Source organism: Salmo trutta, chromosome 4 (assembly GCF_901001165.1).
Source record: "Salmo trutta chromosome 4, fSalTru1.1, whole genome shotgun sequence".
Taxonomy (NCBI): domain Eukaryota; kingdom Metazoa; phylum Chordata; class Actinopteri; order Salmoniformes; family Salmonidae; genus Salmo; species Salmo trutta.
Genome location: NC_042960.1, coordinates 65,167,847 through 65,180,438, shown reverse-complemented (window position 1 = coordinate 65,180,438; position 12,592 = coordinate 65,167,847). Strand labels below are relative to the sequence as shown.

Sequence of the window (12,592 nt, the reverse complement as noted above, 5' to 3'; positions counted from 1 at the left end):
AGATGTCCTAACCGACTTGCCAAAACTATAGTTTGTTAACAAGAAATGTGTGGAGTGGTTGAAAAAGGAGTTTTAATGACTCCAACCTAAGTGTATGTAAACTTCCGACTTCAACTGTATGCTGTCCAGCACTGAGGCAGTGTGTATAAAACTATTGCTTCATGTTGTTGTGCATCATCAAATATGCGTTGTATTGTACAAGGCAGCATGTCTCAAGACCTATCACAACATGTTGAAATAATAGGATTTCCCTAGTTAACATAAACACATGAAGTGTGAAGCGATAGGTTGTTATTTGTTTAAAATGTCTCAGTTCTTCCAAAACATAATATTGTGCCACATGCACCTTAACCATCACACAGACAGAGACACAGACACTGCACCCTAGCCTATTGCTGTGAGATAAGCGAATGAAGATTAGCCTGCAAGTGCCAAGTGAAAGGTCTTAATTACAGAGGGCCCAAACCTCTGCACTAAATCATGTAGAGACAAAAGGCTACATCTCCAAATGGCACACTAATTCCCTACATAGTGCATTCCTTTTGATCAGGCTGCCATTTGGGACGTAGACGACAACAGGAAGAGCGCACGGAGGACTGGGTCAAACCTATATTTACTGTCATGAATAAAATCAGAAATATATCATTCAGAACACCACAAACATTCAGCACCTTCTTTTATGCTGCGTACTTTTCCCACTAGTAAATATTTGACTATCGAGAAGATATTTATAGCAGCCTCCATGACATGACACTTTAATGCACTTCTATTCCTAGTGGAATACTTGACTTGACAAAAGTGCAGGCGCTAATGTGTGAATATAGTGCACGCAGTAAAACCTGGATTAGGCTACTGGGTATCTGGGGATATGCAGCGCCACATTATTTTCTCTGCACAGAGGCCGACCTAGACAATAATTGATGTTAACATTTCTGCAGATCCAGTGTTAGGAATACAAGCTTAACAGAGACGATCACTCTGTATCTCTGTACTCCGTGCTTCTACATCTGCATTGCTTACTGTTTGGGGTTTTAGGCTGGGTTTCCGTATAGCATTTTGTGACATCTGCTGATGTAAAAAGGGCTTTATAAATACATTCGATTGATTGATTGATTGATATGGAAATTAAGCTATTTTTTGCTAATGGTTTGGTGGGTCGTCAAAATGAAATTGAAAATTATTTCTGTTATAACATCTACAGCATTTCATCTTTTCTCTTGGTGAAATCTGATGTTGTTCACCTGCAACACAGCCTACTGTAGGTGTTACAATCTGATGTTGTACACCTGCAATACAGCCCACTGTAGGGGTTACAATCTGATGTTGTACACCTGCAACACAGCCTACTGTAGGTGTTACAATCTGATGTTGTACACCTGCAATACAGCCCACTGTAGGGGTTACAATCTGATGTTGTACACCTGCAACACAGCCTACTGTAGGTGTTGGGGTTACAATCTGATGTTGTTCACCTGCAACACAGCCTACTGTAGGTGTTACAATCTGATGTTGTACACCTGCAACACAGCCTACTATAGGTGTTACAATCTGATGTTGTACACCTGCAACACAGCCCATTGTAGGTGTTGGGGTTACAATCTGATGTTGTACACCTGCAACACAGCCCACTGTAGGTGTTGGGGTTACAATCTGATGTTGTACACCTGCAACACAGCCCACTGTAGGTGTTGGGGTTACAATCTGATGTTGTTCACCTGCAACACAGCCCACTGTAGGTGTTACAATCTGATGTTGTTCACCTGCAACACAGCCCACTGTAGGTGTTACAATCTGATGTTGTACACCTGCAACACAGCCCACTGTAGGTGTTGGGGTTACAATCTGATGTTGTACACCTGCAACACAGCCCACTGTAGGTGTTGGGGTTACAATCTGATGTTGTTCACCTGCAACACAGCCCACTGTAGGTGTTGGGGTTACAATCTGATGTTGTACACCTGCAACACAGCCCACTGTAGGTGTTACAATCTGATGTTGTTCACCTGCAACACAGCCCACTGTAGGTGTTGGGGTTACAATCTGCACGCATGATCCAACATACAGTAAGTAGACTGATGATGGCGTATCTAGGCTTATTACAGATATGGTCGTTTCCAGACGGAGCAGATAGAGGTGATCACTCTGTCGCTGTATTCAAATGCTCATTGCAAATTTGAGCTACTATTGCTACGCTATAGCCTAGGGTTCATTCTTGATTTGTCGGGATGTCAAAATGAAAAAGGTTTTAGTCGATTTTTGTTGCATACAGCGTTTAAATGTATTCTCCCTAAGGTGTGTTTGTGTGTGCATGCACCTGCATACTGTAGCTGTTTGTGTTACAATTTTGCACGAACACTGATGATGCAGGTTTACAATCTGTTCATTTACAGCCGTAGTCTATTTGCCATTATTCTCCCTGCACATCTTCTCTGATCAAACTGAGTGAGAAAGAGCAGGCAGCCTGTTCCATTGCAGACTAAACACTTTCTTGTCTGCAGAGCAGACCCCACCTCCCCCTACTACAGTAAAATATAGCATTCCCTTGCAGTGTTCTGTACTGTAATAAACATCTATCGGCCTGCCTATTTTATTGCCGTGGGCTTGACTGATGGCAAATCCATGCAATCGCAGGGATTGGTGGAACAGCATTTAAAGAGAAGCACATTGACAAGTGTAGAGAAACTTGTTTAAATCAACAAGGCACGTGCCAAGCAAAGACTAGCCTTTCTGGCCTGCAATCAATAAATCATAATCAAAATATTTGTTTGGCTTATAGAATGATGCAATTACTGTACGCCAAGGGCTGTTGTGGTGACCATATAACCGCCACACCAGCGGTCACAAGTCATGAAGGCAGTCAAATTCCACGTGACCGTTTAGTCACGGTAATTAGGCTTCTCCAAGCTCTGATGCTGCTGATTGTCGTTAGTAGCCTACCAAACTTGCTAGCTGCCTGGGACTCAGCACTCCATTGTCCCTCTAATCACTCTGACATCAATGCAAATATAATCGAAAATCTGATCAAACACTTCATGAGAACCCATGAGCTCCTGTTGCGCAACATTTCAATAGGCTGTGCAATTGTGCAAGAAAACAGAGTGATGGCCTCTACTAAAAATAGCTGGATGAGCTTTCTATAGGCTAGGCCTACTATATTTATTTCTCAACTTTCCTAATATTAAGCACATTGCTTATATTTACAACAGGAGTATATCCTACCTGGTTGACATGAAAATAAACCACGGGGAAAAGCATCCTCCATTCTCTAAGTGCATAGATGACATGTATTTCTTCCCTGACCCTGTTTTGAAACAGGTAAATGATAATGGTCCATTCTAAATCAAAACAAATTTCACACATACATTATTTAGTATATGTAAAGACAAGATTAAATGGGTGACAATATTAGCCTATCACTTGTAAATGATTTATTATCACTTGTGAATGATGCCCAGCATAAGAAACAATGCCTTTTTTTGGCGACTTTTTCAAATCATAGGCACACCTCATGTAGCCTATGTTATAGGCCTATATGTTTTAATAAGGTTTGTATCACTATAGTGGCCAAATAACTTCTTAAAATTAGGCACATTAATCCGCTTTATAAAAGGGGCATAGAGCCTAACTCAAATCAAATTCAAATCACACACTGCATACATAAGCAGTGCGTGAGTGTCAAGTTTGGGGAAGATAATTTTACACCGTAAAAATGCTTTTATAATAAAAGCATAAAATGCATAATTGCATTTCCGGTCACTTTTGATAATGGTGTTTTCCACTAATGGAACATTCGTGCCGTTAGTCTACTATCATGTACGCATTGCTGCACTTATAATGTGAAGAAATAAACTATTAGGCTATCAACATTTTAAGCTAAACGTTTTGATCTGTTGCGTCAACCACATTGCGTAAAAAAAGTAGTTGTATTAATTTGGAATCTATCACATCCCACAACTGTCCCAGACTATGTTTGGAATATTCATTTATTGCCCAGAATGGAATAGGTCGACCTTTGTACTATTGGGGATAGTAGATTGACATAGGCTAGTGCTTTTCCTGTTCGTTAGGTCTACTCATATTGTTGGCTGACGAAAAGTAAATGTGGACTGTTTTTCCATTATCTTCAATATGCACCTCGGAATTGGATAAGGACGTGCACAGTTGCGTGCCAGATGTGTCTGTCTTCACTTGTAGCCTGTGAGAAAGACCCGGTCACATGACGGAGCCCGCAGTACTCAGGGAGAAGTGCACAACGGCCACTGGCCGCAAAAGGCATGGATTTTTTTCTGGTGCATTACGGCCACACAAAGGGGATGCCATCGTGTAATTCTAGGCATTATCAAGTGGTTGTCAAATTGTGAATGAGTGACTGATGAAGTGTGTACAGCCTGCGCAAAAAAACAAAGCAGAGCTCATGCCTTTCATACAACTTTTTTCAAATCATCATCGCATCATGCAGCCTTAGAATGTACTAAAAATCAAAACATATAGCCCAATGTTTGTAAAACAACTAAAGTTACATTAATAACTCTAAATTAAGCAAATATAAGGACCTGTTTCTTTGTTAACCGCTCAACACAGAATAGCTGCATGTGCGCACTCCCTCAAATCATTTGGAGAAAATATCCTTTCTATTTTATTCAGCTTTGTTAAATTGTATTCTTCATACTATAAAATAATGCCACGTAATTCTAAGCAAATCTTGTCTGCTAAATGAACTAGTGTAGCCCACAGCCATATGGCATAGCCAGATCAGGACCTAACATAAGGACAACTCAGAGTATGCTATTCTGTTCTTCTGAAATAGACTACATTTTCTTCATATCATGTTTCTTTAGACCTGTGTAAAATAAATAATGGATTTATGGTGATGGTGTCAGCTATATTACATGGATTTATTATACTTTTGAAAATGTAGATGTTTCAAAAGGTCTGCATCAGTGGCTTGTAGGCTGTGCATGGAAGCTATGAGCTGCTAAATGTGTTTATGTTAATTACCGTTCAATTACCGTGAGACTGACAGTTATTGACAAAATTTAGTGACCGCCACAGCTCTATGTACGCCGTGATTTATACATGTATTTATTGAAAATATTACAAGATTAAATAAATCTCGAGATGCACCATGGGAAGTCTAGCGGTTAGAGAGGGGAGCCAGCGACCGGAGCATTGCCAGTTCGAATCCCAGGTCCAATGGGAAAAATCCGGTGGTAAGTGAACTGGCAATCAGAGGGTTGCTGGTATCAAATCCTAGATGCCATTTGCTTTGATCAAGGCACTTAACCCTCCACAACTACAGCTCCCCTGGCGCCCAGTGTGGCAACGCCCCCCCCCCCCCCCCCCCACCTCTCCAAAAGGTAACTACCAAAATAACGGAAACACTTGAGTAAATGAGGGATACAAAGTATATTGAAAACAGGCACTTCCACATAGGTGTGCTTCATGATTTAATTAAGCAATTAACATCACATCGTGCTTAGGATCATGTATAAAAAATGCCCAGTTGCCCATTATTTTGGCTACCATGGCAAGAAGAGATCTCAGTGACTTTGAAAGAGGGATCTCAAAGGAGGATAGGGAGGTTTAAAGGGTGTGTCTCAGTCATGAGATCTCAACCCAATTGAACACTGATGGGAGATTCTAGAGTGGTGCCTGAGAGTGGTGCCTGAGCGTTTTCTATCACTATCAACAAAACACAAAATTATGGAATTTCTTGTGGAAGAATGCTGTCGCATCCCTCCAATAGAGTTCCAGACAATCCAGACACTTGTAGAATCTATACCAATGCGCATTGAAGCTGTTCTGGCGGCTCGTGGTGGCTCAACGCCCGATTAAGATACTTCTTTAGCAGTTACCTGTATGTGTTGCTGCTTTTATAACAACTGGGAACTTGGAAATCTCCGACTTCAAGACAACTGGGAACCGACTGGGAAAATTGTTTGTATTGAATTCCAAGTCGGAAACTCTGGCATCCTTCTAGTGGTGCTTTCAAGACAACTGGGAACTCTGGAAAAAACGAGGTAGAATCATGACACCAACGATCTTCAAGTCAGAGGTCTAGAAAGAGGCCAGAGATCTCAACTTGGAATTCCTTAGTTGGATGACCTGCCAAAACGATTTTTCCCCAGTCTGAGCTATTTCGAGCTATGCCGAGTTCCCCAGTTGTCTTGAACGCGGCATATAACTGACTTTCCAACCTGAATATCACTGACGTCATGATTCGACCTAGTTTTTCCAGAGTTCCCAGTTGTCTTGAAAGCACCATATTCTTTCAGAGGGGTCAGGTTAAAAGCTGAAGTCAAATTTCGGTTGTACTTTGTGTGCAATTGACCAATAAAGATCTTAATCTCTATTTCAAGAATGTATAAATGGAGAAAACTATAGCCCTATAAAAAAAAAGGTGTGTATCAATTTAACCTTTTGTTTCTTGAAAATAATTTAATCGCTGATATGAAATATAAGGGCCTTATGCTTCCAAAACCATACCGCAAACAATGTGTGTTGATGTTCAGACGAAGCATCAGAGCTCTTAACAAAACTCCCCCATACAGAAGACGCCTTGGTCCAATTACTCTTATGTGTAATGTAATGGCACTGAGTGTCATGATCAAGGGCAATGTTAGCTATACACACACACGCACTTTTGCCTTATAAAGTCATCATGACATTATGTCATATTGCAGGGTTTTAATGTTCAGCTTTGAAATATAGTCTAATGATTGAACTGGAAATCATATTAAATTTGACCTCAATGCTCGATAATTATGCTGAGGCATTGGTTCTCGACCCGGTAACCTTTACAGTGGAATGATGCTTTTTACGTAGCTACTCCACCCAAGCAGGACCTGTCACGGTGCCGCCGTTGTGAAGAAACCCGGACTGGTAGAGAGGGGAAGGCAACCAGTGCCTGCCATTGCAGTGCGGCTGCTTTGGAGCCACGCCAAACGATTTATTCATTATTTTCCCTAAAAGGATTTCACCCAATACATTGTAAGGACCAGTACACCGAATAAGGTGAATACATATGGATTTCATGTGATATGTTTTAGCTAGAGAGAGAAAAGCCAGTGTGTTTAGTCCCGCTGTGGACTGCGATTAGCGAGAGTATACACTACTACCACCACTCGTTTATCTCGCTAGCTAGCTTACTAAAAATAGCTAACGTTACCTGTCTAGGCTAAACATAACGACATTTTCACGTTGATTCATTAACCAACGGTCGAGGAGATCAAAACACTTGGCGTGGCGTGTTGAAAAGTGACGCTAGGAGACGAAGTGTTGCCGTTTTTATAGCCAGGACAGTTTGCTTCACCGGCTGTAACAAAATGTCGGCGACCCCGGTTCCTTATTATTACCGAAGGTAGCTCCCGTTAGCTGTTAACTGTGTGTGGCAAAGACACCTCTCATAATGCTTGAATTATGGTTCTTTACTCAGTTCCAGCAGTGTGTGTGTGGCAGGTCTTACCCCCGGAGTCAAACACCTGTCTCACTCGGCTTGATACTGTCGGTGTTGTTGTTCATGTCAGCTGGTTTCGGGTTGACGGTAACGCTAAGGAATTGCGGTTGCTAGCTAATATAGAGTAGCTATCCGTCTGGCTGCATATTTCAGGCAGCAACGAATGAAAACAACTTTACCTATGTCGTGTTTTAGCGTGCTACGTTTGTATACAGATACTGAGTTGGTAAGTGACATTGTAGCTACATAAAACGAATAAACTAGTAAAATATAGCCTCGTCGGTAAGAACAGGTTAGCTAACGTTAACAAACTGGCTTAAATTACACACAGCCAGCTGTTTAAATCACTATGAGCTGGTGATGTTTGTTCAGGGATCTTTTCTATATGGCAAGTTAAGTCTAGCTACCTCCATCACCGACCTGTTGAATGTAAGTTAGATGTCCATGTCGTCGGTAGCCACCACCGACCAGATAAGCTACCTGTCCTTTTGTCTTGGAGCCACGGTAACGTTATCAGATAGCTAGTTAGGTTAAATTGAGGACAGACCGCTATTCTGCTTGGTTACCCTGAGGACAAGTGGCGAGGCTGGGCTTGTGACTGTGACCTTTTTGACTTTGGTTTGGTGTGAACTTGAAGGGTTTTCTTACTGCTTAGTACTGTGCTAATCTCCACCCCTTTTCCTGATATCAACTTCAGGGTCATACATCATTGCCTGTGACTCAGAGTCGTTTCCTTTTTGCCAGCCTTGCCTTATAAATGATCACACAGGATGAATTCACATACAATACACATTTTAGTTAAAGGTCATCATTATTTGTAAGCTATTATGTGCCACCACACAGAAATTACCTTTTGGAGGTGTGGCATGTGTATAGGTAACATGGTAATGGCACCTGTATTTATTGCTCTTTGTCACACAAGCAGAATGAACCACCAATATGGAAAGCAACCATGAACTTGTCATCCTATGCTTTTGCTTAGATTATTTGAGATTGAACTGGTGATAAAGCACTGAAAACCAAAAGAATAGCCGACATTATACACATTTCAAAAGTAAAAATCATTTTATTCCATTCTGTGCTGTACCATCAATAACATTTTAGTGCATAACCTTGGTGACTTTTGTTAGCCCCCTCAGCAAAAGTGTTGGTACTTACAGTTGCAGAATGATTTTGTTGGTATTGTTGTCTAAGCCCTTCGACCACGGTAATGGAGTTGTCATGTTTAATTTTTCAATCTCATAAATAAGTAAACAACGGTTGACCTTCACAGCAGGAATAGAGACTGGGGAGCATTGGGGAGCATTGGATTAGCAATGTCTCCAAAATAGGCTGCTTTTATTCATTTCATTGTCATCTCAATATGACTAAGTATGTTTGTCCTTAAGTATAGACAAACATTTGCAGTAGAATGAACCGTACTGAAGGACTCAGTGACTTTCAACGTGGCACCGTCATAGGATGCTACCTTTCCAACAAATCAGTCTGTCAAATTTCTGCCCTGCTAGGGCTGCCCAAGTCAACTGTAAGTGCTGTTATTGTGAAGTGAAAACGTCTAAGAGCAACAATGGCTCAGCCACAAAGTGGTAGGCCACACATGCTCACAGAATGTGACCGCTGAGTGCTGAAGCACGCAGCGTGTAAAAATTGTCTTTCCTCGGTTGCAACACACTACTGAGTTCTAAACTGCCTCTGCAAGCAACGTCAGCACAAGAACTGTTTATCGGGAGCTTAATGAAATGTGTTTCCATGGCCAAGCAGCCGCACACAAGCCTAAGATCACCATGCGCAAGCCAAGCGTCGGCTGGAGTGTTGTAAAGCTCGCTGACATTGTTCTCTGGAGTGATGAATCACGCTTCACCATCTGGCAGTCCAACGGACGAATTTGGGTTTGGCGGATGCCAGGAGAACGCTACCTGCCCGAATGCATAGTGCCAACTGTAAAGTTTGGTGGAGGAGGAATAATGGTCTGGGGCAGTTTTTCATGGTTCGGGTTAGGCCCCTTAGTTCCTGTGAAGGGAAATCTTAATGTTACAGCATACGATTACATTCTAGATGATTCTGTGCTTCCAACTTTGTGGCAACAGTTTGGGGAAGGCCCTTTCCTGTTCCAGCATGACAATGCCCCCATGCACAAAGTGAGGTCCATACAGAAATGGTTTGTTGAAATTGGTGTGGAAGAACTTGACTGGCCTGCTCAGAGCCCTGACCTCAACCACATCGAACACCATTGGGATGAATTGGAAAGCCGACTGTGAGCCAGGCCTAATCATCCAACATCAGTGCCTGACCTCACTAATGCCCTTGTGGCTGAATGGCAGTCCCCGCAGCAATGTTCCAACATCTAGTGGAAAGCCTTCACAGAAGAATAGAGGCTGTTATAGCAGCAAAGGGGGGGGGGGACCAACTCCATATTAATGCTCACGATTTTGGAATGAGATGTTAGACGAGCAGGTGTCCACATACCTTTTGGTCGTGTATGTGTGTGTGTGTGTGTGTGTGTGTGTGTGTGTGTGTGTGTGTGTGTGTGTGTGTGTGTGTGTTTCATAGCCTATACAAGGGAGAGTAAACAAATGGCAGGAAATGTCTAATAGGGCAAGGGAAAGGGGGATACCTAGTCAGTTGTACAACTGAATGCCTTCTACTGAAATGTGTCTTCCGCATTTAACCTCTGAATCAGAGTTGTATGGTGCATGATGGATCCTTAGGAGAGGAAATGCTATTTATTATTCCCTACAGTAAGTTCATCTGTTGATCTAGGCTCATGTCTGGTGACTTGATTTGTTACATGGGCCTTTTAAAATGCACTGTTTGTGGATCGACAGATTGAATTGTTACATACTACTGCACTGTCGGAGCTAGGAACACAAGCATTTCACTACACCCGCAATAACATCTGCTAAATGCACCCGAATAAAGCACTTGTTGTATTCAGCGCATGTGTGACAAATCAATAAAGTTTGATTTTAAGTATGTGTATGTGACCAATACATTTTGATTTGAACAGATCAAACAAGCAGATCCATCCATTGTCTATAGTTTATTGTCTGCATTTTTGTCTGCATTTTTCTGTTGACCTCAGTCACGAGAGATTGGATCATGATGGTTTCAAAAGCTTTATAATGTTAGCTTAACGGTTCACAGTTAGTAGGCTAAATCTATGCAAGCTCTAATATGCGTTGCTAGGCATTATAGCCTTGATTGGTTGTGTGCAATGTCTATTTTAGATAATTTTGTGACGCTCAGTTGGTTCCCTGGTGTACACTTATTTACAACTAGTTGGATCAACGAGTTGGATATTTCTTGATTTAGCAGACCGGTAGATTGAAATTGGAGGAGTCTTAATGGTTTATTTCAAGGTTTCCTGTCTCTTTATTTTGTGCTGACTGAGTCTCTACCTGCTGGAGAAGAACACACACGTTCACCCTCTCACACATGTTCGCCATCTCACACACACACGTTCACCCTCTCACACACGTTCGCCATCTCACACACAAGTTTACCCTCTCTCACACACAGTGAAGGTAGAAAGGATGTTTGCTTCTCCATTCAGGACGATGTTGAATTGAGGAGACGTCTAGCTGCTTCACCTCGATCTGAGTTTGATTTGAAGAGTTCTGAAAAGGAAAAGACACTGCATTCCAACACAGTGTGGTCAGACTTGTCTCTCACTCGCTCTGTCTCTCGCTCGCTCTGTCTCTCGCTCGCTCTGTCTCTCGCTCGCTCTGTCTCTCGCTCTCTCTGTCTCGCTCGCTCTCTGTCTCGCTCGCTCTCTCTGTCTCGCTCGCTCGCTCTCTCTGTCTCGCTCGCTCGCTCTCTCTGTCTCGCTCGCTCTCTCTGTCTCGCTCTCTGTCTCGCTCGCTCTGTCTCTCGCTCGCTCTGTCTCTCGCTCGCTCTCTCTGTCTCGCTCGCTCTCTGTCTCGCTCGCTCGCTCTCTCTGTCTCGCTCTCTGGCTCGCTCGCTCGCTCTCTCTGTCTCGCTCGCTCGCTCTCTCTGTCTCGCTCGCTCGCTCTCTCTGTCTCGCTCGCTCTCTCTGTCTCGCTCTCTGTCTCGCTCGCTCTCTGTCTCTGTCTCTGTCTCTTTCCTTTCCTTTCCACTCCTTTAGCTGATTCTGTTACTATTCAGCACAAAGGTATAGAGGAGTGAAGTGTTTCATCTTCACGGTACGGTGCACCCAGGCTCCAATGAAGTGACATTTCTCAATTATTTATAAAAATAAAAGCTTAACTCATTACAAATGTAACACCCACCCATGGTACCTTGTGTTATCTCATGGCTAAAGGAAAGCTCTCACAGGTTAGTGCTAGGCTACTGTCATACTGTTACCCTATGTTGGGGGTTGATTTGACCTCACATTGACCTCTCACCCAGGCCAGCCTAGTTGAGTCTAGCTAAACATTTGGATGTTGATCACACAATGACTGTAGCTAGCCCAGGTCGGTTCAGCCCAGGTCGGTTCAGCCCAGGGGTCGGTTCAGCCCAGGGGTCGGTTCAGCCCAGGGGTCGGTTCAGCCCAGGTAAACAGTAAATCAAATCAAATTTTATTGGTCACATACACATGGTTAGCAGATGTTAATGTGAGTGTATCGAAATGCTTGTGCTTCTAGTTCCGACCGTGCAGTAATATCTAACAATTAATCTAACAACTTCACAACAACTACCTTATATACACACACACACACACAAGTGTAAAGGAATTAATAAGAATATGTACATATAAATATGTGGATGAGCGATGGCTGAACGGCATAGGCAAGATGCAGTAGCTAGTAATTATTGGTTGTTGATCTCACCTTACACTGTAACCTTGCTAACTATACTAGCATGCATAAGCCCAGCCAGTGGCAGTCACTGTAGACAGCTTTCCCAGTCAGTTCAGTACAGTAGTTTAGGTAAAACCACAAGTTTAACCTTTAAAGGAGTTACTAAGTTCTAGCTAGACTACATCAGGCTCGCACATTTTACTGTAGCTGTGCTTCCCCTGGCAACCAGTGTCAGTCCAGGTCAACATTAGCTAGTAAAACCACTAAGCTAGACTACATCAGGCTCTCACACTTTACTGTAGCTGTGCTTCCCCTGGCAACCAGTGTCAGTCCAGGTCAACATTAGCTAGTAAAACCACTAAGCTAGACTATA

At 42.6% G+C, this 12,592-nt stretch overlaps 1 protein-coding gene and 1 long non-coding RNA gene across 9 annotated transcripts in view; one reads left to right on the top strand and one right to left on the bottom strand.

Annotated features, from left to right (window-relative positions):
- The window catches only part of LOC115192879 (uncharacterized), a 55,071-nt gene extending 46,998 nt beyond the window's left edge, over nt 1-8,073 (bottom strand). Inside the window, exon 1 of the long non-coding RNA XR_003878005.1 lies at nt 7,466-8,073. This is a non-coding gene — a long non-coding RNA (uncharacterized LOC115192879). The remainder of the gene's footprint in view (nt 1-7,465) is intronic.
- Nucleotides 1-12,592, top strand: part of LOC115192877 (tight junction protein ZO-1-like) — a 168,074-nt gene that overhangs the window by 51,288 nt on the left and 104,194 nt on the right. For 2 of the 8 annotated variants that reach the window (XM_029751803.1, XM_029751806.1), the window contains exon 1: nt 6,857-7,014. The exons of 5 other annotated variants lie outside the window; for them this stretch is intronic. The gene's annotated coding sequence lies outside the window, so the exon portion shown is untranslated. Of the gene's footprint in view, nt 1-6,856; nt 7,015-12,592 lie in introns of those variants that run through there. One more of the 8 variants, XM_029751805.1, reaches the window with a different exon arrangement.